General features: G+C 36.5%; 1 protein-coding gene across 16 annotated transcripts in view; it reads right to left on the reverse strand.

The window, feature by feature from the left end:
* The window catches only part of ANKS1B (ankyrin repeat and sterile alpha motif domain containing 1B), an 891644-nt gene that overhangs the window by 716339 nt on the left and 147993 nt on the right, over positions 1-27312 (reverse strand). The gene's annotated exons all lie outside the window — the stretch shown is intronic.

Genomic DNA, 27312 nt, shown 5'->3' on the forward strand with positions numbered 1-27312 from the left:
ACACTGAGGGAAGCTTCCAAACTGAGCCCTTTAGTCAAGGAACAGAGGGCAGCCAGCAAGGAACTCAGACCCTCAACTGGCAAACCACAGGCACGGAATCCTGCCAACTGACATGTGAGCTTGAAAACGGACCCTTCACCTGCGGGGTCACAGATGAGACCCCAGCTCTGGCGGACACCTGATGACAGTCTTGTGAGAGACTACGTCGGAGGACCCAAGCCATTCCTGGATTCCTGAGACACAAAAACCATGAAATTGTATATACATAGATCTTTTTTGCTTTAAGCCACTAACTTTGTGTGAATACTGTCTATCAACAATGGGTTAATACAGGACCTAACCAGAAAAGGCCATGACTTGAGCACCTCATCAACTCCTGGGTATTAGAAAACACAGATTGCTGACTTCTGCTTGTCAGAGGTATGAAACCTGAGTGTGAGGGCCCAACCTCTGGCCTAGTTACCTCACTCAGCCTCACCAGCGTCAGGCAACCTCAGTTGACTTCATTCTGGGCTACATCAACCAATTATCAGGAAGTTATAAGATCATCCCCCAAATACTAAAGAATTTAAACAAATTACTATTTTTAGCAGCATCAGTCAAACGTCACCCAGAGGGTAAAGTGATATTCGCTTTGGTATTTTAGAGGGAAAAGCCGTAAGAGGTAACGCACGAGTAGAAATCTTCTATTTAATAAAATGTAATGTTTAAAAAAAAATTAAGTTCTTGACCCTCCAAAAGTATACATTCTAATGCTAACACATTAAATATTTAACGAACTCTGGCTTCTGGGTAAAGGGAAATTTCCTTTGCTTTTATTCTAGAATAAAAGGTGATGTGTGGGAGGCAAGATGGTGACGCTTAACAAAGTATACATTATTGTACAGGAAGAAAGGGCAGCAGGGAACTAGAATCATAGAGGCAGAAAGAAACGGTGTGACAGCTAGGTAGGCATCCGACTCTCCACCTACCAGCTCTCATAGGCTTTCTTGCTTTAGAGTTATCATAACTACGTTGTTAAAGAAAAACTAGTTATTTGCTGTTCTGATGTCTTTATCAAACTGACTCAGAAACTGTGTGTGTGTGAGTGGGAGAACTTCCAAAAGAGAATCCATGTACAGCTGTGAATCATTCGCCTGAAGAACAATGAGCTGAATGGGCCATCACTGACAGACTGTCACTTATCAAAACTTCCGTAAGGGATGTGAAGGTTAACGTGGGGTCTGAATCTGTCAGCACCCAGTTTCTTGCAGCTGTCACAATTGGACAAGCTGTCTCCATCATAAAATAATGCTCGCAAGCCAGATTCATTTGAGTGGGACTCATAAGAAAAATCTGAAATCTGACAAAGGCAGCCCTTGCTATCTAGATGGTTTCATAATAAAGTTGGTGACAGGGGTTGGAAATGACACAGTACATCAGTGTGGAAGTCTCCCTTTAATGACCTCATGTCATGAATAAAGCCTAAAAAGCAAATAACTAAACACATTGTTCTTATCTAACATTGTACTGAGGGCTGGCTAATACAGGCTTACATTATTCTCAACAGGTACCATTTAGATCCTGTATTACTTCAGTTGGCTGCTGTAATCAATTACCCAAAACTCAGTGGCTTAAAACAGAAAATGTATTCTCTTACAGGTCTGCAGGCTAGAAATCCAAAATCAGTTTCACTGGGCTAAAGTCAAGGTGTTGACAGGGCTGCTTCCTCTGGAGGTTCCAGGGAAGACTGTGTTGCTTGCCTCTTACAGCTTCTAGAAGCTACAGGAATCCTTTGCTGTCTGTGGCTTGTGGTTCCTTCCTTCATCTTCAAAGCCAGCAGTGCCGTACCTTCTTCTATCATAACATTGCATGCTTCCTTCTGTTGTCTATTCTCCCTCCACCTCCCTCTGATAAGGGCAGTTGTGATTACATTTTGGGCCCCTCCAGATAATCCAGAGTAATCTCTGTATATTAATTTCCTTAATTTAAATCACCTCTGCAAATCCCTTTTGCTATAAGGCAACATTCACAGTTTCTAGGAATTAGGACCTAAATATCTCTGAGAGCCATGAGTCAGCCTACCACAGGTCCTGGTTGCATAAATGTCTTAATATTAAGCTGTTTGTCTATGATAAAGTAACTCATTACTCACTTCCTAAGCCATCCAAAATACATTTAAATTGACTGGAGGTTGTAAATCATTATTATTTTGGCTCCTAAATTCTTTAATAATTGTCCTGGAAATTTTCTGATTCATTCCTCTTGGTATGTGCAATGTGAAAAAAAAAACAACAACAACAACCAAAAACAAAACCAAAGAGCAAATGTCATGGGTCAATATTATCCTAGAGGTGAATACTTGAAGGATTCCAACAATACTTGCACTCACAGCATGATTCACACTATAATAATTACTGCTGGTGCTAAAATCTACATCAATAACCATCAGGCAATTTTAATTCAAAATACTTTGAGCAGATTTTGAAGGAGTTGCTCTGACACCTGAGGGTGTGACTATGGTTAAAGGTGTGTGGGATGCACAGAGGAGAAAAAAACAACTTTTATTAAATGACTGCTACGTCTCAGGCACAAAACTACAGGCTTTACAAATATTAATGTTAAGGCTCACAACACCCAATGATGTAGGTATTCAAAGAAGAGGAAAATAATACCCAGAGAGAATGAGGTAAATTTTCCAAGTTTGCAAGTTGGCTAACGGTGGAGCTCAAATTTAAACTTACATTAGTTGAAATCTAAAAATTCGTAATGGGCTTTTCAGCATACTGTAACATACAGAAGAGGTCAAAAGTCAAGAAAACAACAATGGTTCTTTGAGAAGAGCTCCCCTCAAGAGAAAGGATGAGTTTCACAAATATTATCACACACTCCAAGAGCTGACAATAGCAGGACCGCATAATGGCGGCATGGGGTATTGGACCCCATGTCCTGATGACATCACAATACACAACTCTAAGTAAACAGTGCTTCCCACTTTCCGGTTTCTGTTTCACTGTTCTGAGCCTCCCTCTGTTACTAGGCACAGAAAATTCATGGAATCATCTCTCCCCATAAAATGGGCTCTATAACCAAGCCCAATTTCTCACTTCATCTCAAATGTAGCCTTATACCTTTAACTGAGTTGAGATTAACTGTATGGATTTTCCATAGTGGCGCTCATGCATTTTTCCCCCCTATTATAGTATCTACTTTCTAACGCTAATTTAACTGTGATCTAATATTGCAGATCAGGCTACTATAGAGATGACGGCTAAAAACTTGGTCCAAGTGGAATATGAGTCATTACCACAATGAGAAAGCATTTCACTCATGATGTCAACACTACCATAAAGAAGAGAAAGCATCATCACAATTTTCATTTCATCAGACTGCCTTCTGACTTTAGACCAGCATTCTTTGATGGGATGTTTACAACTCACTAAGTGGAAGAAAACAGTTAAGATGGAAAATAAAGCCATCAATATACAGATAATTCCTTGGTGTGGCCAAAGCTTAAGGATCCATTCCTCCAGGGACAATTAAAGAAGTGACTAAATTTCGACTCTGCTTGACTAGTCTAACTAAACTTTACTGGATAAAAGAGACAGACTCAGGTAACAAATCCAGACCAAACCTTGACTGAGATCTCAAGTCTATGTATCTATGTGTTTGTGTGTTTCATTAGGAATGGGTTAGGTAAGGCAAATCATGAAAAGCACTGAGAGCCAATTATTCTTTCTTTATAATGTCCCAATAGCAAAAGTTACCTCCCTCATAAAAAGGGGTTCTTTCATACGCTGTATAGTCATAACGAAGAATACATACATAACAAAGAATTGGTCCTTTCAGCCAATATCTAATAAGAGCTGAAAACACAAGTAAAAATAGCTTCCTAAAGTTTGTTTGTATCTCAGTTTATTCACACGTGTGCCTTTAGATCCATACAGACCAAAAGCAACCTGAGATAAATGTCACTCTGCATCTATCTCTTAGGGGTGCATCATAATCAACGAAAGCCCATTATTTGAGCTTAACTAATTAATCACCAGCTTTCTCCTACCTTCTTCAATTGTAATTCAGTGTGCTTTATGTTAATTACTATTTTTATAACCTCCCAACTCCTCTTTGAATGGAATCACCACTGTCCAAACCACCCAGGCTAAAAAATTCAGGAATCAACAAACAAAGCCCCTCCTTTTCAAGTCCTGCAACCAATGAGTAGTCCAACAGAGTCTACATCCAACTTCCTCACTCTGCTTTCCCAGGTCTTATTGGATTTGTATCTATAATAAAGCCAAAGGTGGTCAACTAAGAACAGAGCTAATAGCACTATGATGAAATAACCTTATGAACGGGAATGCACAATGCTAATATTATTTTTATCTTTACCTGAAAAGTGTTAATTGATTTCCTCAGTATAAAATACAAGACTTTGGAGGTATAGATGAAATGGAAAATTCAATTGTATCTGTACCTGATAAAGACTTTTTACGAAAGAGCTCTAGTTTAAAAGACTAAGTTAGAGAACAAGATGATTAAATTGTATCTGCCATATGATACTTGTGAGGTATATGAAATTTAGCCATTACATGTATATTTATATATATTATCTAACTAGAGATAAGAGAATGCCAAATTCTCTAGCTAAAGCAAAGCCAATAAATTTACAGATTGTGTTTCTCCATTATTAATAGTTTTACTAAGACATAATTGACATACAAAAACTACACATGTGTAAAGAGTTCAATTTAGGATTAGAAAGCACAAATTTGTAACCACAGGATTGCTATGGGGATACAAAAGACAGTTTAGGGAATATAATCAATAATGTTGCAAAGATTTTGTAGAGTATCCGATGGACACTTGTCTTATTAGGGAGAGCACTTCATGGATGGTGTAGATGTCTGATCACTGTGCTGTACACCTGAAGCTGAAGCTGAATAATATTGAATGTCAACTATTTTATATATATATATATTTATATAGTCACAGGATGTGGAGTACAGCATAGGGAATAGAGTCAATGGAATTATAACAGCTATATATGATGTCAGAGGGGTAGTAGATTGGGTAAGGGGGATTATCACTTTGTGAGGAGTGTAAATGTCTAACTATTACATTATTTTGTACACATGAAACTAATTAAAAAAAGAAAGAAAAAAAAGAGTTCAATTTGATAGGTTTTAACATATGTATACATACGTATACAAACCACCACTACATACATAATATGATAATCACCCCCAAAAGTTTCCTCTGCCCTTTTATTTCTTCTTTCTCCCTCCCAACTCCTCTCCTACCTCCCAATCCACAGACAATCACTGATTTGTTATCTTTCATTATAGGTTAATTTCCATTTTATATAAATGGGATTATACAATTTTATATACTCTATTTTGCATGACTTCTTATTTTGAAAAAAAAAATACTTTGAGGTCATCCATGTTGTTATGTGTATCAATAGTTCATTGCTTTTAACTGCTGAGTAGAGTATCACAATTTATCTATTCATCTGTTGATGGACATTTGGGTCGTTTCCAGGCTGCATAATAGCCCTCTGAAAATGTCCCCATTCTAATCACCAGACCCCGTGCCTATTTCACCTTACATGGAAAAAGGACATTTCCAGGTTAAGATTTTGAGATTACTTTAGATTATCCCTGTAGACCCAATGTAATCACAAGTGTCATTATAAAATGAAGGCAGGAAGGTCTGAGTCAAAGGCAAGGGTCCTAATAGCCTCAATCAGTTACAGCATCAACCCAAGTTCAAAATTTCATCTAAGTTTTATCAGCTCAAAGGACCCAAATCTCATCATTTAAATTATATGAGTGTGGCTCTGGATATAATCCATCCTGGGGCAAATCACCTCTCCCTCTGTGGATCTGTGAAACAACAAAACAAATTATCTGCTCCTGAAGTACAGGCATAGAGTAACCGATATAAATATTTCTATTCAAAAAGGGAAAAAAGGGTCACAAATTCCAAGCAATTTTGAGATCCACCTGGGCAAACTCTATTAGGTTTCAAGGCCATAATCTTCCGTGGCTGGAGGCTCCACCTTCTGGGCCCATGGCTCTGCCCTAGCAGCCCTCATTCTGACCTCAGAGGCATTTTGTTCATGAAGAATAGCATGTGTTTGCAGCTGAGTCGTTTTGTTAGCCTGTTTCCTGCTTGCAGAATTTTGGAAGTCTAACAGCCTCTTTTCACTTTATTCCTCGTCTCTCCCTTCAGTCCACGCTGGCAGTGTTTCTGTTGATATAACATTCGCAAGAAACTTGTGGGTCTTCAGGGCTTGTCACAAAGATTCGCTCCATTAAAGAAGAAGCTCTTACACAAACACATGCTGGATAATCCCATTTTTATTCCTAGTTTCTGCTGAGATGTGTGAAGAGATCCGTTAGTCGTATGGTTGGTTAATCTCTTCAAACAGCTCTCTGTGTGATTAAAACTTTGACCTTTATTTAAAGGCCTTCCAAGGCACTAGCAAAAGACTGCTTAGCCATACCTTTGACTTTCTCTCCAAAGCATACTCTCCTGACATTAAATCTTCTAATTTTAGCACCTTTTGAAAACTGGATAGTCTGAGAATTTCCCAAATCATCAAGTCCTGGTTGCTTTTTGTTTAACAGTTCTTTCTTCAATCTACCTCTTTCCTCTCACATTTTACTATAAGCAGCAAGATGCAATCAGGCCACACATTCAACACTTTGGAAATCACAGGTGAATATATATTCAAGTTCATGGCTTACAAGTTCTGTTTTCCACATAACCCTAGAACAAAATTCTGCTAAGCTTTCTGTCACTAAATAACAAAGAGCCCCTTGCTTCCCTGAGCCCTCATGAGCAGTTGAGGTTGGTGCAAATGTAACTGCAGTTTTTGCAATTATTAACCTTTTAAACCACAATTACTTTTACACCAACCTAATAATTATTTAAGTATTCTCCCAGACAACAGAGGTTTTCTCTACCATGTTCCTCACTTCCTTCTGAGCCCTCACTGGCAGTCTTTGATATCCATATTTTTACTAAGAGTATATTCAAGGAAATCTAGGCCCTTCCTATCATGCTCCTCAAAATTCTTCCAGGCTCTACCCACCACTATCGAAAACCATTTCCACATTTTTAGGCATTTATTAGAGCAGCATCTCACTTCCAGATAACAAAATCTATATTTGTTTTCTATTTCTGCTATGATAAATTACCACAAACTTGACTTAAAACATTGCAAATTTATTTTACTGTTCTGGAGGTCGTAACTCCAAAATGAACTTTGAAATATAATGACATTCAGGAATCTTACAAGGCTAAAACTGAGGTTTCAGTTCCTTCTAGATGCAGTAGGGGAGACTCCATCCCTTGCTTTTTCCAGCTTTAAAAGGCTGACCACATTTCATGGCTCATAGCTGCATCACTCATATCTCTGCTTCTGTCATCACACATCACCTTTTTTGACACTATCCCTCCTGCCTCCTTCTCTTAAGGACCCTTGAGATTACATTGAGTCTACTCACATATCCAGAACTATCTCTCCATCTCAAGAACCTTAAAAGAATCATATTTGTGAAGTCCCTTTTGCTATATAAAGAAACATATTCTCTGGGAATTAAAATTTGGGCATATTTGGAATGAAAAAATCCCGCTTTTTCATTATGAACACACTTTTATTTTATCTTTATACGTGAAAGATGTTTTTCTGAATATAAAATTCTAGATCAATAGCTACTTTTCAGCACTGTAAAGATAGCCCATTATCTTCTGGCTTACATAGCTTGTGATGAGCAGTCCATTGTCATTCTTTTCTTCATTTTGCTAACTAATGCATATTTTTCTCTTTTTGCATCTAAGTTTTGCACTATATCACTGGTTTTCAGTAAATTGAATATGATGTACCTTGGAGCATTTTTCTTTATGCTTCTTCTGCTTGGGGTTTACTGAGCTTCTTGAATCTATGGATTTATAATTTTCATTGAGTTTGGCAAAATTTTGGCCATTATTTCTTCAAATATTACTTTTGCTCCCCATCACACTGAAACAGCAGTTATATATGTATATATGTTATACCATTTACATAGCACTGTAACCAACAATTGCAGCATATACATTCTGTTCAAGTGCACATGTCTACCAAGGTAGACATATAGTAATTCTATAAAACAAATCTCAAATTTAAAATTATTGTAATCTTCTAGAGTATGCCCTCTGACCAGAACAAGAAAATATAAAAATATCTGAGAAATCTCAAAACACATGAAAACTAAACAACATGCTTTTAAATAATCCATAGGTTAGAGAAGAAATAACAAATGAAATGAAAAATGATTATGTACAAAATAAAAAATGTAAACAGTGTATAAAAATCTGTGGGTTGCAGTTTAAGCAGTGCTTACAGGGAATTTAAAGAGAAAATAATTTCTCAGGTAGAAAATAGATAAAACATGTAGTTGTATATTGACACAAGTAATTCAATTTGTAAATTTAAATGTTCTCTAAATTTATTCCTGAGCATTTTGTTCTTTTGAAGCTATCATTAATGAAATTATTTTCTTAATTTTATTTTCCAAATGTTCATTGCAAATATATTCATTAACAGCATTTTACTTTGTTTTTTATATAACTCATGCTTCTTTTTTTGTTCCTTTATTCTGCCTTTATGGTTTTCTTTGGCATTAAGCAAATGTTTTCTAATAGAGCATTTCAATGTCTTTAATGATTTGTTCACTATATTCTATAAATTATTTCCTAGTGATTGCTCTAGAACTTATCATACTTGTACACATCTTATCAAAATCAAATTTATACTAACTTAATACTAGTAAGATATACAAATGTCATGCCTATATAAAAATGATACTCGTTCCTTTTCTTCCTTTTCTTTTTTGGTATTATTGTTTTGTGTGTGTGTGTGTGTGTGTGTGTGTGTGTGTGTGTGTGCGCAATTGATAATGGTACAAATCCATCAATATATTGTTATAATTTTTACTTTATATAATTATGTCTTTTAAAGAAGCTGAGAGAAGAAGAGTAGGTATATATTTATACTTGTGCTATATTTGTGATACTAACAAGTCATTTTTCTCTTGCTGCTTTCAAGATTTTCTCCTTGCCTTTGGCTCTCAGCATTTTTACTATGATGTGCCTGTTTGTGGATCTTTATGTGTTTATCCTACTTGAAGTTGTTAAGCTTTCTGGATGTGTAGATTATTATTATTTTTCAATACATTTGGAGAGTTTCAGCCATTAAGTGTTCAAGCATTTTTCTGCTCTTTTCTCTCCTGTCCTTCTGATTCCCACATATGGTGGGGTGGTTAGTGGTATCCCACATTTCTCAGAGGGTCAATTCACTTTTCTTCATTCCTTTACTCTCTGCTCTTGAGATTGTATAATCTGTTGATTTGTCTTCAAATTCACTAGCTCTTTCTTCTCAGAGTTCAAATCTACTGTCTAGCTCCTCTAGTGAAATTTTTTATTTCACTTTTTGTACTTTTCAACTCCAGGATTTCCATTTGTTTACCATTTCTACCTCTTTATTGATATTCCCTATTTAGTGTGAAGTTGTCATCATACATTCTTTTAATTCTTTAATAGTAGCTTCCTTTAGTTCTCTGAATATGTTTACATTGACTACTTTAAAGTTGTTGTCTGTTAATATGATGCCTAATCTCTTTTGATTTTGCCTACTTTGTTTATAGGTCATGTTTACCTGCTTCTTTGCATGTCTTGCAATTTTTCATTAGAAACTGGACATTTTAGGTAATATATAGGAAAAACTGTAGGTATTCCTCCACCTTCCCCAACCTGAGGTTTATTATTGTTATTTGCATATTGGTTTAGGTATTGGCTGGATTATTTTAGTAAAGGCTATCTCACCCTGAAGTATTAAGGATCTGGTGTTGTTCCTTAAGGAGGTGCAGCTTTGCATATGGATGCCCAGTCACCCTGGTATGACAGTGGTTTGGGCAGGACTCTCTTTGATGTCTCTTTCTCTGACCATACTCAACTGTTTTCAACAATGCCCTGGTGCCAAAATTGCTCTATAGACTAATTCAATTAAATTCAGTCTCCTTGAAAGAGTAATTTCCAAAGTCAGTGGTTGAGATTTGTTCTAGCCCCTTGCAGACTCCTCCAAACTATTAACACCTTTTCCCCAGAGTCTCTGCTTCTCCTCCCAGCAAAATCTCTGAGCCTAGGCTCTGGAGCTAGGGGTGTAAACAGTGGCACACTCCTGAGTGGCACTTCCACTTTAAGGAGCTGAGTATTCCCTGAAGGGACGGAGAGGAGAGGGTGGACAGTAGCCTCCAATATTCTTAAGTTACCTCACCCAGAATGAAACTATCACCTTTCACACCTCAACCAGGGTGATCAGGGCCCCAGTATTCTCAACAGTACCACACCCGAGATAGAGAGTTCATTCCATGAGTGTGGTTTGGACTGAAGAAGGGAGTCACTTCTTGCCTCTACACTCAGAATTTAGCCTCAGCAACTGGTAGCTGGGGAAGGATGAGGAATGCTGGTGTCCTGCCCCTGCCAGAAGATAGCCCTGACTGGGAGCTGAGCAGAGAAACCGCTGTGCTTTCGTTTGCACCAGTCTAAGCTCCCATCTTACTGAGTTAGGATGGGAAGTAAAGGAGTGGGTCTCGGTTCAGATGCCATAGAATCTCACTGTTCTTACCAAAATAATAGGTTTTCTTAAATAAACATTTCTTCATTTACTGTATATCCTTAGGAACATTTCCAAAGACATTAAATGATTATATTTTTTACAACTTCTACCTTTGCTGGGCAGTAGATCCACTGAGCTCCTCATGCAGTCATGCTAGAAGTCCCTCTGGTCAATTGATTAACAAAAATGGCAAGATAGTTCAATACGGAAACTAGAGTCTTTTCAAAAAATGGTGCTGGACAATGGACATGAAAAAAAATTAAACTCAACCCATCCTCATACAACATACAAACTAATTTTAAATAAATTATATCCCAAAATGTAAACCTATAAAATTTCTAGAATAAAACATAGGAAAAACTCTTTGTGACCATGACTTCGGGATAAGCAAAGGTTGCTTAACCAGAACACAAAAAGCATAAACATAGGCAAAAAAATTGTTAATTTGGACTTCAAAATTTATTAAAGCTTGTCCTTCAAAAGACACTGTTAGAAAGATGTAAAGGCAAGCCAAAGACTATAAAAAGAACTTTGCAAACCATAAATCTTATAAGAAACTTGTTTTTAAGATATATAAAGAACTATTTCAACTTAATATTAGTAACATTAACAATTTAAAATGGGCAAAAGTGTGAACAAATACTTCACCACAGAGGATATGCAAATGGAAAAATAAGCAAATGAAATGATGCTCAATATCATTAGTCTTCAGAGTAATGCAAATTAAAACCACAATGAGATACCTCTTATCTGTACACTTATTAGAATAGGGAAAATTAAAAAGATTGATGACTCTATACATCAATTGCAAGGATGTGGGGAAATTAGAATATTTATGCATTACTGGTGGGAAGGTAATAAGACACAGCCATTTTGGAAAGCAGCTTGAACAGTTCTTTAAGTGTTAAACATACATGTAACATATGATGCAATAACCCCACTCTTACATGTTTACAAGAGAAATAAAAACACGAAGACTTGCATGCAAATGTTCATAGCTTTATTCATTATAGCCATTATAGCCAAATGTCCATCAACAGGTGAATGGATAAATATATTGTAGTATATCTATACAATGGAATACTACTCAGCGATAAAAAGGAATAAATATATAAGTGAAAGAAGCCAGGCACAAAATTGCTGTACAATTCTATTTATGTGAAATTCTAGTCAAGACAAAGTTATACTAATAAAAAGCCACTCAGTGGCCACCTAAGGAAGGACTGTTGGGTAAGAACTGACCAAAGGAGAATGAGGGATCTTTGGGGGATGACAGAAATATTCTGTATCATTATTGTAATTCTAGTTACATTACTATATATCTCTTGAATTCATCTAACTGTACCCTTAAAGTAGGTGAATTCTATTGTATGTAAATTATATCTCAATAAAATTATTTTAAAAGAGAAATAGAAGGAAAATATTAAATAACTTAGTAGTAGAAAAAGACAGTGAGATTGAGACACTCAGTCCTCATATGTTGTATAAGCTAATATATTGGATATCAGAGATTCTGAAATTACGTTAGCAGATAACAAGTGAAAATTTTCTTTTGACAGTCATTTTATTTCAGCTATAAAACAAACTTTTCTCTTAAATGAGATTTGTGAAAATTAGGTTTAAAAATAATTATATTATTTCAGCTGGGTGTTATTTTTCCTTGCTAATTAAAAAAAAAGTATTATTATGTCATAGTGAACAAAGGGGTTTTGTTCAGCAGGTATTCACTTACTTCCTCTCCTCCTTGGGACATAGTGAACAAAGGGGTTTTGTTCAGCAGGTATTCACTTACTTCCTCTCCTCCTTGGGACAGAGTATACTTCCCACCCCCACTGCCTTTATGCTTTGGCCACCGGAATAGAAGCATGCAGAATATTCGCAGAGTTTAAAATGTGCCTGCAGAGTCTGGCTTGCTGTTGAACTCATACACCAACCTAAGAATAAAACCCAGGTACCCGACGCCCCTTTAAACTGGACCTCAGAGTAAAGCATGAGGAACAAACCCGAACTTGTATCAAAACCTAAACTGAACCACAGCCTAAAGTACAGCTACCTACGAGAGAGAAAATTAAACATTTTCCTTGTATGATGATAAGTTTGGTGGAGATTTGCTACACATTACTGTGTCAATAGTCGACTAGCACAATAGCTAACATTTGTGGAGAATTTATAATGACTTAGCTAAAAACTTCACATGTACTACCCATTTAATTATCACAAGGAGTCTCTACAATATTTTTAACTCTCTTTTTTTAATTTCTTACCACATGATAACACTGAAGCACAGAGAGGATCAGTGCATTCTCCAAAGTCTCAGAGCTAGTCAGTGACCAAGTAGAATTTAAATCCCAGATATCATAATTCTAGTACTCACTCTCCTTGTGATTGTGCTCCATTAATTAAATGGAGCATTTCATCCGTGCCCAAAATGTATCAGCAGAGTGAGTGTAATCAGTAGTTTGAATAAAAATTTTCCTCAAGATGGTATTTTCCATATGTGAGAAAATAGCTTATTATCAGACCAAAGTGAATGTACTGATTACCAAGATCCAACTGGGTTTAAAAAGTCTATGCTTCTAATTAATGGTTAATAACATTCTAAATAATGGTGAATAACACTCTTCAATTCCCACATACTCTTTCCTTCTGCACCTAACCTGCCAATATCTGTATCTAAACCAGCATCTGTTTACTGCATCCCAGCTCCTGCGGGGGTTGCCAGGGGCTGGGAAAACTGTGCTGCCTCTACTCCATCACAGTGTTATTCTTCAAAGTGATGGGGCCCTCCACATCGCTCTGCACTCATTGTACTTGTCCAAGTCCATTTCCTTTTTCACTCCACACAATATCCGTTCCTAACTTTAATCACTAACATTTAACCCCTAACTTCCATTTTATCCCTCACTCGCAGACCTGCCCCACTGTCACAGAGAAAGAATATTCATGAGGCATTACATTTATCAACATTTCTCCTCTCAGCCTTATACCCATCTTTACCTCCTGACCCCCTACTCTCATGTCTCAGATGACAAATTCCACCCCTATGTCCTTGATTATCTTTCTTCCTACCTCTACCTTGTTGTTTCCGTTTAATATCTTCCTTTTTTCTTTCTCCTGGGAAACTACATACTCATTTCTCCCACATCTTAAACCAACCTTCCCTCACACCTGATTCCCCCCACAAATTACCGATTCATACTCACATTTTTCCTTGCTTTCATTTAAACTTCTTGAAAAAGCAGTCTACATCAGCTATCTTCACTTTTTTCCCCTTCAATTCAATCTTCAATGCACTATAATTTGGCTTCCCCTTCAATGAACTTTACCAAAATTATTATCTCAAGACACTGATAGTTTCCAAATTGCCCAAGTCAATGATATCCTCTCAGTTTCCTTCTAATCAAGCACCTCTGAGGTTTAAATGACACTGTTAACTAGATATATCAGCTCCATCCTTCCACACCCACCCCACACCTAACTGTTCCTCATTCTGTGTTCCCTATTAGGATTACTGATACCACCATCCACTCAGTCACCCACCTTGGAGGTCTGTTGTCCTTCCCCCTTACCATAACAGATTCAACATGTCCAATATTCCAATCCCTATTATTACTATCTTAGTTCAGCTCTCATAATCTCTCAGCTGGACTACTCAAAATATCTTCTGATTTCCTTTCTGGAATCCAGTCTAGCACACATTCCATCTACCTTCCACACTGTTAAAAATAATCTTTCAAAAATGAAAATTTAATCAAGGTAACGCCTCTCCCTCCCACATCTTTTCCCCATGATTAAAACCCTTCAATAGGTTTCCATGTCACTGCCTAGAAGATAAGGACAAATGCATTATTAGGGACTACAAGGTGTTTTTATGGCTACCTCCACAGCATTATCTCCTGATCACCTCCCTGTACCATATCCTTTACATTTTACATTCCATTCATACAAAACTTCTTACAGTTTTCCAGGACAAATCACGTTGTTTAATGCCTTAGTGACTTTGGTTGTACTGCCCTCTCTTTGTGAAATGCTATTGATAATCCTATTCAACCCTATTTATATGAAGAAAAACTAATACCTTTCAATACTCAAATTAAGCATCAACTTCCCTATAAATAATTTTTTGCTCCCTCTCTCCGCCTATTTTAATTTACCTTTATGTCCCCTACAGTATCTGTACCTATTTCTATAGTAGCATTTGCTTCACGTGTCTGTCTCCTCCTACCAGACTTTAAGATCTTTAGGAACTACTCGTGTGCCTATGTGTGCTCAACTCTTGTCATTATGTCTGACACAGAATACATCCTTAACATACGTTTCTTGGAGTTCTTTCCCCCATAGTTCCTTTAATATCACCCTTTACTATTTCCAACCCCCTGTACATCCCCTTCTGGTACTTTTCTTGTTTTCCAATTTCTCAGGCCTTTGTTTTTTCTTCTCTTTTAGTTCCATCAATTCTAGTATACTGAGCAGTCTTGTTCCTTCCAATCTATCTCACTGCCTCCTATTAACAGCTATTGATCAACACTTTCCATAGTCTACACCCCCCCAATTTCTAACCTCAACTACAGTCCCACAGACTCTCGAGTCCTCTCAATAATTATAACTCATTTACTGAAAGACTGCTACATGCCAGCAATTGTATTAGAACACATATCCAATAATATATATGTTCTCATTTAATTATCACAGCTATCTTGTAAATTATTCCATTTTAGGATAAACAGAGTCATGGAATTCACATAATTTACCCATTGTCATATAGTTAGAAGGTTCTGAAGCGGGGATTTAAGCCCAGATCAATGAAAGCAGAATTTTGCTACAACATTTACTACTGCTTGCCAGACTCCTCCAAGTTAACATCTTCAACACTTTTTTATTATTTCCAAACCCAAATCATTCCTGCTTCTATGATTCTTGCCTCAATTCATGGCATTACGATTACAAGCAATAATACAGAAGTGTTCCAAGTCACACTTAATCCCTCCATCTATCTTCCCCATATTCCTTTGGTCACCAAGCCATAGTCTACATCTGAAAAATCTCTTGAATCACAACTGCCTCTTTATTGCAATATTCCAGTAGCTATCTCACTGTTCTCCACAGTTCTGCCCCCTCCAGCTCACATTCCATTTCTTTGAGAGTTTTTTTTTTCTAAATGAATCTGACTGAGTTCTGGATAAGATAGCTACCTGAGTAAATATGGCCAATTACCTTCTCTACTTCCTAAGATTCCAATTACAATGATCAATGAAACTATTGTAAAAAATAGTGTAAACGCAGTACTAGAAACTACAAAGAATGACATTTCACATCACAAAATTGCAGAACTTCTGCAAGCTGATAGTGCCCACAGGACCTACTTGGAGAAAGACTGGCCCAAATCAGGACTCACTAGTGATTAAGAAGTAACTTGTCTGGAAGCCAACTAAAGAGAACAGAAGCCCATGAATATGCTCAGATTTGGAGATGTGAGGCTGAAGGTTAAAGCAGCGTGTGCAGAAATGAAGTGATTCAACATAGCATTGTAGCTAAAAGCCCAAATGGACATCAGACATCGACTCTCTGTGTAAGAGCAGATATCAGGTTCTCTGGGTGGTGTAAGAGCACCTCCCCTGGACTACAGGCAAAGGTTAGGAACTGCTTCCCTCACCCAATTTGGAAAGGTATTCCCATACTCCAGGATCTCTCTCCAAAATCTCTCTCCCAATTTCCTGGACTTTACACCCTCCATGTCTTTTCGGGGTATAAATGCTGTTTAACCAATTCCACACTAACTTCCTTATAAATTTTAAATAACTGTGGCTGTACTTTCGAGTATAGCATCTATTATCTTGGAGCTTAAAAAAAAAAAACCTTCCATTTTAATATCTTATTACTTTAATATTCTGAATAATGTTTTCATTTTTGGCAAAAACAAAAATAAAGTACCAATGATTAAAACGTAAGATTAAAAATAAAACTCTATCCAAAATCATTATAACTTTAAATACCATGTGAAATTAGACTGGCTGATTCAAATCCTGGTTCACAATTACTACTAAATAGTTGTGTGGATTTTGCATGTAATTTAAGCATCTTAAACCTTAGTTTTCTAACCTCTCCATGAGATTAGAGGTTAGATATTAGAATAAAAACAGGTCTTCACAGGGTTTTTGTAAGGATGAAATGAGATGTTATAAATAAAACTAAATAGACACAAAGCCCTAAAAGGATTGCCTCTTTCATATCTCTTTGACCAGACCATCTCCCGCCACTCTCTCCCTCACAACTTTTCTACCTCAAGACTTCTGCTGTTGCTTTTTCTTCTGCCTGGACTACTCATCCCTCAGGTATTTTGTTGGCTAAGCCCCCACCTCCTTCAGGTCTTCACTCAGATATTATCTTCTCAGCGAGCACTTCCCTGAGCATCCAGTTGAAACTTAAACCTCTCATTCCGCCTCAGCCCCTTCTCTGCTTTATTTTTCCCCATAGCACTTATCATCTTCTATCATACTATTTTCACATTTTTATCTTGTTTATTTTCTCTCTCCTACAACTTGAATATAGTTCCATGAAGAATATTGTCAATAATGGGGCTAGCCCGGTGGCTCAGGCGGTTAGAGCTCCGTGCTCCTAACTCCAAAGGCTGCCGGTTCGATTCCCACATGGGCCAGTGGGCTCTCAACTACAAGGTTGCCAGTTCAATTCCTCGAGTCCCGCAAGGGATGGTGGGCTGTGCCCCCTGCAACTAAGATTGAACACGGCACCTTGAGCTGAGCTGCCTCCCGGATGGCTCAGTTGGTTGGAGCACGGGCTCTCAACCACAAGGTTGCCAGTTCAATTCTTCAAGTCCTGCAAGGGATGATGGGCTGAGCCCCCTGCAACTAGCAACGGCAACTGGACCTGAAGCTGAGCTGCGCCCTCCACAACTAAGACTGAAAGGACAACAACTTGAATTTGAACGACACCCTCCACAATTAAGATTGAAACGACAACAACTTGACTTGGAAAAAAGTCCTGGAAGTACACACTGCTCCCCAATAAAGTCCTGTACCCCTTCCCCAATAAAAAAAAATAAATAAAAAAATAAAAGAATATTGCCAATAAATATTGGCTATTATTATAATAACAGATGCCATGATGCAGTACCTTTGTGCACTATTCCAGGAAGCAGACCAGCAGCAGCGCTGTTCCTGGCTTGCATGCAGCATGCCAGATAAAAAGGTGTGCCGGGCAGGCAAATCACTGGTTAATATAAAGCAGACTGTAATTCACAAGAAGAGCGTCAACGTGAGGGTCAGATCAGTATTGTCCCCAAAAGTCAAGTGAATTTAAGAAATGGGAGAAACCGTTTGAACACGTAAAATACATAATGTGCTCTAAGCCAGATTAAAGAGAAAACTGTTTAGTGAAACAAAGTAATAACAAATGGGAACAAAAAAAGACGGAATTGTGACAAAAAGATGACTATCACATAGAAATCACAGGGAAAGAACGAGAAGCAGGCTTTTTGCCAAAGAAAACCAAATCAGTGACGTACAGTTTTAATACCAGGTAAGATTTAGTAAAATGACTTTAGATGGGAAAGAGAAAATATAGAATTGCTGCAAGATTTCTAGCTTGTACTATTAGGTACGTGGTGATAACCTTACCTGAATTAGAATTAAGTGAGGAAAATCAGGACAGGTTAGTTAGGTTTTACAAATGTTGAACTTTGGATGCTTGGAAACCATCTGGGTAAGCATGCCCAAGGTGAACTTGGGAGAATAAATATGAAGGTCAAGAAAAGGCTGTGGCCGATGCTGTACAACTGGGATCTTTAATGTAAGTGGTAGCCTAAGACACAAGAGTAGAGAAATAACCAAGGTATTCAACAAAGAAGCTCAGAGGATAATTCAACAAGGAAGTACATCGTTTGATAAAAAGAGAGAAGTGTGGTATCAGAGATAAGAGAACAAAGTTTCTGGAGGAAATGCCTTTAGAAATGATCAACAGCAAAAATTAGTCCAGTTCGATAAGAACTAGAGCGAGGTATTAATGTCCACATTTCCCTACTTTTATTCTCTGTTCCAGAAAAATCACTCATCATTATCCAGATCCAATATGTTCTTTTCCTTTCTTCATTCCTTCCAAATGGACTACCCTGGTCCATCGTGCCCAATATTCTCCAGTTATTTAAGTCCATTCTTCGAGACCCAGTTCAAATACTTTCCTCCAATACACATTTCTTGGCTTCACTTTTCTTGGGTAATTACTTGTTCCAAACACATGAAAAAGAGTGTTCAAGGGTGATGTACCCTTAACTCTAGACCCTCAGTTTCAATATAAATACATGTACAGAGAGAAAGGAGGACAAATGGCAACTAACGATAACAACAAATAATGCATACGAATTTTCCCTGAAGTTTAGAGAGCTAGTGAGTTAGCATGAGAGCATGCCATGGTAAGTTGAGAAGCTGAGCATATAACATGCCACTAGCACAATTTTTTTTACCACGCTGATTCAAGTGGTAACGAATGCTGCCTTAATACAATTTCTTCTTATTTTGCTTAAACTAACTTTTCTTTGAAAATGTAATACACAAATGTGATTTTTTAAATGCATGCATGAAATGTGTTTCTTTGCCTGAGGCAGCCCCTCTTGAAAGTTTTATATATAAATATTTAAAGAAATATTCAATGAACCATTAATTACCCCAGTCTCTACTATCACCTGGTAATCCCCAAAGGAAAAAAAATAAGTTGAAAATAGATTCTTGGAACAAACAAATATAGCCACAAATATTTATTTGGATATATGTCATTACTTGTACTGAGAATTCAAGTTTCTTTGTGTAAAGGGCTGTGTCTTATATATGTCTGCATTCTGAATGTGTCTAACATGACTCATGTCTTTGCAGAGAAAAATGTTGATTTAATGGAGAAGTCACAAAAAATGACAAATTTCTGAAGTTTTCATTTCAAAATTAGAGAAGCCAGAAATTATATGGCAAGTAGAAAAAATATTTTTAAACTATTGATTTATTTTGAACCTATTCCTTCCCTATATTTTTCTAGTTGAAAAGCAATGGATCAAGTTTTAAATATTGAGCAAAGTGTGTATTTTCAAAACAGATATTTGAGTGAATCTGAAAATTGGTTGTTAAATGTCAGAAAGTCAAGGCTTTACAAACTGTGATGAGAATATGTATTTTATTCTAAATTTGATCATTTAGAAGATAAACCCTAGATTTTCGTGGTGTTTAGGGGGGAAAGGTGTCAAAACAGGCTTACTGCATTAAAAACTAGATTTTATCATTTGACTTAGGAAACAATATGGCAAGGTTGGTGGTACGGAGGGTACATAATTAAAGAAATCTGAGTATTTTGCTATTTACTAAATTGGTGAAAAAGCAAACCAGGAAAATACACATTAAAATGCGCAGCGTTTAAGTTCTTATTCTTGGGCTTCTTTTTCTTTCTTTCTTTTTTTGAACTACAGATATTAGAAATTATTTTCAAGCATGTCTTCACATCCTTGTACTTTTCCAGGCAACAGCTATCAATGTCTTCCTTGGTCTAAACTGGCCAAGTCTTGATAACAAATCTTTGACCTCATGACACTATATTAGCTTCCGCGAAGTGAGTCCCCTAATTTATAGTCTACCTGGCAGAAACTCTGCCTTAATTATTTAGATAGTATCTGATTTAAGTAATCTCTTCTAAGCATGTACTTAATTATAGTAAGTGACGATTATCAGAGTGTCTCCACAAAAAGGACTTCTATCACTGTAAGCCTACAGATGTGAGAGAACTAAAGTTCTCCATACTGAACTATGTCTTAGAAAGAGGTCAGAAACACGGATGCATCTTTAAATAACGAGTTTTAGGGGTACCCGATTAGCTCAGTTGGTTAGAGCGCAGTGCTCTTAACATAAAGTTGCTGGTTCGATCCCTGCATGGGCCACTGTGAGCTGCACCCTCCACAACTACACTGAAACAACTACTTGATTTGGAGCTGATGGGTCCTGGAAAAACACACTTTAAAATAAATAAATAAATAAATAAATAAATAAATAAATAAATAACGAGTTTTGGAGAAGCTTCATACATCTTGATAACTTTCTAGCTTTAATTGTGTTGATTCTGAAAGGTATGCCATTAATAATCATAATGAGAAAGATGGTGATACTGGAAAAATGTTAAAACATCTGGAAAATAAAATGAGACATTGGGAGTAACAAAGGATGGAAAAAAGGGGATGAGGAGTTTCAAATGGATTAATTTTTACTTTAAAAAAATTCATATGAATAGGTTAATTTCTCCATTTTGAAAGTTAATCATGTAATACCTTCAATGTAACATTTGTCAACATACACTAAATAGTATAGAATTTGAAATAAGACACAAATTTGCTGGATTTGATCAACAGAAGTATCTAACTTAAAGTAAAAGGAGACCATTAAAAGTTTCACTAACTTTTTCCCTAAGAAAGAACACACTCGGAAGCATTCTTCACACTGTTCTACTTCGGTCCCTACTTCCCGCTGTCCTTCTACATTCTGATTAACTTCTGAAAAGAATCTGAAATCATTAAATAGAACAGTGCAGCTACAGGCATTCCTTTCTTACTCTGCTCATTTCCTCTTTTTTCAGGACTATAATTAAACTATAGAATCGCTTCACATCCCAAGTAGAGGCTCCATCCTTGAAGGGTTAGGAACCCATAAATAGGGGGGGGAAAAAAGCATTCAAGAAGCCTTCCTACAGAAAAGACAAAACTATTTATTAAGGGGGTCTTTGCAGAAAGTCAGAATTTTCAAACACTTTAAACATTTGTTTTAAAAACTTCAAAGTATTAATAATGTATAACATCTAATTAAATAAAGAAAAATAAGAAAGTTAGACAAATGATTACTACATTGTGTATGAGTGCAAATGCATGAAGACACAGGAATATAACACACACACAAAAAAAACAAAAATAGCTATGTTAGGGCAATGAAATTTGTGAAGTTTTCTTTGTTTTCTGATTTTCCTTTAATATTGTTAAAAGTCCTCAACATGGCACCCTCTATTACCTACCATCTATTGTAACACTTATGTCTGACAACTTGTGGTTGATGAACTTGGGATTTTCTAAGAAAAAAAAGAGTAAAATTATTCAATTCGTTGGATATATGCACTTTACTTTTAGAATTATAGGGAAAATTGCTAAAAACTAAGGTCAGTGATCATATCATAAATTTGGTAAAAAGAATCATGCCCATGATAGGTCCTAAAGAAATAAGACAATTTTCTCCAGCTATACCTAGAGTGTAATACAAATAATGTTATTTACATTGTAATAAAGACATATCCATGTATAAATAGTAACAATACTAACATTACATATGTTTTAGAACTTCAAGCATATAAAGGACCTTAAGGACATGAAAAGTGATTTAACATATGGTCAAGAGCGTATTTGCTAGAGCCAGACAGCCAGAGTTTGTATCCCAGCTCTTCAGTTTGCCCATTGTATGACTTTGGCCTATTACACAACTTCTCTGTACTCCAATTTCCTCCTACAAAATGAGTACTTCTCTCACAGAGATAATATGAAGGTTAATGAGTTAATATACATAAACATCTGTGTTTAACCCACCATTTTCAATCAGAAGTCTCTAATGTAGTACTCAACATTACTCAAGCATATAGAATTACACAGAGAAGCCTTATTTTGACACTTAATAATTGTTATCGAACACAGTGAGATTCAACTAATTATTAATAATTATTAAGGAATAATAATTAAGGAATACTTAATGGGCTCCAAGAGCACTGTGATAATCTGTAACAATACAATAATGTAGATTTGTTAATCCTATAGCTGCCCAAAGGAGTTCAAGGGATTCGTGTCAAAATGAATGTGTTTTTATTTTTATTTTCAAAATAATAAAACAACTATATACACAATTTTACACTTTAAAGCAAAAAGTTTAAAAATCTTATGTGTATATCAAAGGAGCATGCACTGTGCTGTTGAGATCTGACAAGTTAACTCTTGATTCTGTCACTCAATTGATTCATTTCTCACAACGACACTGCTACCCACTGTGGCACTTTTCACCATTATACAGCTTTTAAGTGTGTCTAATCTTAAGTATTATTAGCTAACTTATATCATAAAGGACCAATTATTAAAGGCAAAAGCTTAAGGAACATTGATGTTGAAATATAACAAACTAAAGAGAAGCATTTAAAAACAACAAACATTGTACAGATTTGTCTCAAGCTCTTCATCAGATTTTAGTTTATATTATTCTGCTCAGAAGGCATTCACAATATATAAAAGTATCTCTAAGCACTACAAATAATATTAAAAAGAGAAAAATGTGGTGAGGATTCTATCCATGTGGCTTTTCATTTAATGAGAATGAAGTCTCCATGCTTGCAACTTACAGACAAGTACAAACAGCAGTCACAATTTTCTATCTTTGCCACATGGGAAAAAGCACTAACATAATTTTTTAAGTCTTCGTTTACTAAGCACAAGATGTAAGCATCAGATTGTGAAAGTATTTTGATGCCATAATCTAATAATTATAATTTATATTTTAATAAAAAACAAAATATAACCTGTCATTTTAGTCTTTAAAAATCTAATTTAAAGTAAATGCCATGTATACATCAAGAAAATACATTCACTTTTAATATGCATAATACTTAAATTAACTTCATGATACAATATTTAACTACTGATCTAAAATAAATCATTTAATATTTTTGAAATACATTTCACTGAAAAAAATGCCAATGATTTTCTAAAAAGTGAATAGTGTTCAAGACACCACATAGAACTCTAATAGGAGTTCATGAGGTTGGAAAACTCTGTTCTTAGATAAGCACAATAATTTCCATTCTACCAGTAATGACAATAAGACTCAGACATAATTTGCATGCAAGTTTACAAAGCTAGTGAGTGGCAACACTAGGATATAAACCAAGGCTATGAGAATCTAAGTTTATTCTATGAAATCATGATATCAATGAATGAATGATAAATGAATTCTATTATCCCAAGGTTTCTGAATAAGAAGTTATTTCCATATCCAGTAGATGGCTTTATTGAGCCAACATCAAATAATGATCATAATATAACTAAATAAATAATTCAGTGTAATAAATATTGTCTTTAATCCCTATCTATATATTTAATAGTCAAAAATGGAATACTATAGCAATCTGGCCATCAACAAATCCAAACAAAAATTTCCATTCCCCATGTCACCAGTGAGTTCCTAATATCAATTCTTAAGGTCTTTTTTCAATTTTCATTGTTTTTGGCCTCAGCAGTCGGCCAATTTCCCTCAAATGTTCTCATTTGGTTCCTGTCATATTATACTGTCCTGAATTTTTTCCCTACCTCTTTCCTCCTTTGTCTCCGTCAATCACTGTAGTGACAAATACCAGTAGTTAAATTCAGAGTGACAGAAACTCCAAATACAGACACTGCTTGATTAAATTAAATATAAACATTATGGAAGGGAATCACTGCAGCAAAAATGTAACAGAGTCAGCAACATTATCCAAGACAGACAGAGATATAAACTTCTAGGCCCCCAAATTCTCACTAAGGGAGGATAACGGATGAGTCTATTAGAGACAGTCACATCAGATCTAGTCTGGAGGGAAGAGGACTGTCCCACCCACACTTAGCCTTCCATACAGAGGCAATCCAGCCTGCAGCATGAGGCAGGCGCATATCTTCAATCTTCAAGCTGTGAAACATATAACATGATTGCAAGAATACTCTATAGAATACAATCCAGCATTTTTAAAAATCCTTAATCCTCATCCTATATAGTCTAGTAAAACCTAGACCATGGAAATTTGTAAATTCCTAAATTTAGTGTCATGGAACTGGAAAAAGACATCTAGGGAGTCATGCTATATAATCTGCTATAATAACTTCCATATGTTCCATGGAAGAAACTATATTATTATTATTCTCATGTTCCCCCAAAGGTGAGACTTAAAATGTTCAGGTCTCAACTCCCTTCTCTTCTTCCTCCAAAATCCCAAGCTTTTACTTTTGTGTTTATAATTCCAAAGTCAATTTTCTTCACCTGAACTCTTTACCAAGTGTCCCTCTAAAACCTTTACCGGCACTGGGCATCACCTTGGAATTCTGCAGTCCCGTGAAGGTTAACATGCCTGAAACTGAACTCTCTCTTTCCAAAAAAGCCAGTTTCATCTCTGGACACCTCATTTTTATTGTTGTCTGAGCTGCAGAAGAGCGTGATCCCTGATTCCTCTCTTTCTCCTCTCACCTGCTGCCTATGCCACCAAGTCCTGTTCAACCAGCCTTCATAAATGTCTTTCCTCACCGCTCCCCACTCTCACCTGGGCCCTCTAGCCCAGAGAAATGTAACTGTTACCTAACTGATTTCTATGCAAACTGTGTCTCCCTCTCCCTCTACTCAAACTATTTCACACTTAACCTCCTGTTCAAAAATCTTTAATGGCTCCCCACTATCTATAAAATATCATTCACACTACTTAACCAAGTATTCAAAGTTCTCATTGGAGCTCTGTCTCTACAACCCTTTCCCTCTCTTCTCCTGTACATCAGCCATCCAATTTGGTCACATTCCTGCAAACACAGTATGTAGTCCCACTCATATGACGTTGCTCAGAAAGTTCCCTTGGCCTACCTAAGCCCTGGCTTTCAAGATTGCGTTGCTATCTCACGTCTTTCTCACTTTACACATGTGAAAAATGAGCCATTTTCAAGCAATCCTTGAAAAGAAACACCTAGAGTCCTAAACAATCCATCAAAAAGAAACACATGGGCACACCAGGAGTCTGAAAGTAAAGAGAATAATGATGTATAAATGCACATTTCTTTTTCCTTCTATATTCAGAGCACTTTTGCTCCCACATATTCACTTTCTATTCTTAAAGGTAGAGACAATTCTATTTCCTCTACAGCCCATGAAGGTTGATAATGCAGTTCTTATTACTGTAACTAGTTAACTCACCTTGTTAGAAAAAGCATCATGGTACTAAGGTTAAGTTTAAATGTCCGCATGGCCTAGATGACTTCACTTTATTCGGGTGCCATCGATTGCACCCCTGATTCTTCCTTGAAATCTTATTCACGTTTAGCATGACTATCAAGGGTAATGTCTGTGACCAGGTGAAAGTAAAAGCAGCATAAAGTGAATGATCCTCTGATTTTATTTCCTGTAACTGGATTTGAAATAAAATATTTTACTACTAGTTATTTTAAATATTATTGATATTTATAAAAATATAATTAAAATGGGCTTGCTAATGGCCCTCAGAGTGCTTTTCTTTAGACTCTGGGACAAATATTTCCCATGGTAATAAATACTTTTCCAATTTTTCAGCATAAATGAGAAATCATCCAATTAGACTTCATCTTCTATAGAACTAATTTTTCAGTCTTCATTTGTTCATTCATTTAGCAAATATATATTAAGCATATGCTATGTGCCAGACATTTTCTAGTTAAGAAACTAAACAGAGCTGCTGCCCTCAAGAAGTTTACATGTAATGGAAGGAGACAGAAAATAAATAAGCAAACAATGTGGGAGTTAGGAGACCTGACCCCTGGGCAGTTTGAAAACCGCATGTACTTTTGACTCCCCAGAAACTTAGTTGTCCCTCAGTATCCACAGGGGATTGCTTCCAGGACTCCAACAGGTACCAAAACCCACGGATGCTCAAGTCCTCTACATACAGATGGCCCTCCATACCTGCAGACTCCCAACCATGGAAGGAAAACAGTACAGGCATTGAGGGAAAAAAAAAATCTTGGGTAAATGGACTTGCCCGGTTCAAACCCGTGTTGTTTAAGGGTCAACTGTAATGTGTAAATGGTGATAAGTGCTATGAAGAAAGATAAAGCAGGGTAGTGGAAATAGTACTGGAAAGGAAAGAAAGAAGGCTTCATTGACAAGGTGAGACTTGAGCAGAGATTTTTAAGGATTCCAACTATTCATAAACTATGGAACATCATCATAGGCAAAATCCAGGTGAGACTGATGTAATAAGCTCATGATTCCTAGTAATATCAATGACCAGTTTCTGTGCTACTGAAATAATTACCAAAGCAAACCTAAAAGCCTAGGAGTAAGAGTAGGTCGCAGTGACCCTCTACCATTTAATATAGGAACTATGTACCTTTCCAAGCTCTCTCCACAAGCAACAGGATCATATTCAAAGCTGGTCTGTAATGACCATGTGAAACACAACCATTTTCCAGGCTGCTGGATACAGCTCAAACAGAACCACTGAGATTTCACTGAGCACTTTGGTTCAAGTAGGGATGACCCCACCACTCAAGCTCTGATGTGAGCACGTAATCAAGGACCGACTAACCAGTGTATCCATCTCTTTGGGCACTGTGATTCGGTCCAGCGTCCAAATGCAACCAAAGTTAGAAATTTTCCTGGAATTTAGAGAAAGAAGACTTTTTTGGCTGGCATTATTGAACAAAAATTTTTTTAAATAAACCTTGGGCTACGTACATTCTTTGTCACCCTGTGGGGAAAGGTTGCTTGAGAACGTATAATATAGAGTATAAAATCTACTCTATACAGAAAGAGAAAACGAAGCTGAGAAATAGACATAAACCAGATTACCTTGTTTGAGGACATGCGTCCGACCTTACAGAAAAGCCTTTTTTGCTCAAGTCA

The sequence above is a fragment of the Rhinolophus sinicus genome, linkage group LG02 (genome assembly GCF_036562045.2).
Source record: "Rhinolophus sinicus isolate RSC01 linkage group LG02, ASM3656204v1, whole genome shotgun sequence".
NCBI lineage: Eukaryota > Metazoa > Chordata > Mammalia > Chiroptera > Rhinolophidae > Rhinolophus > Rhinolophus sinicus.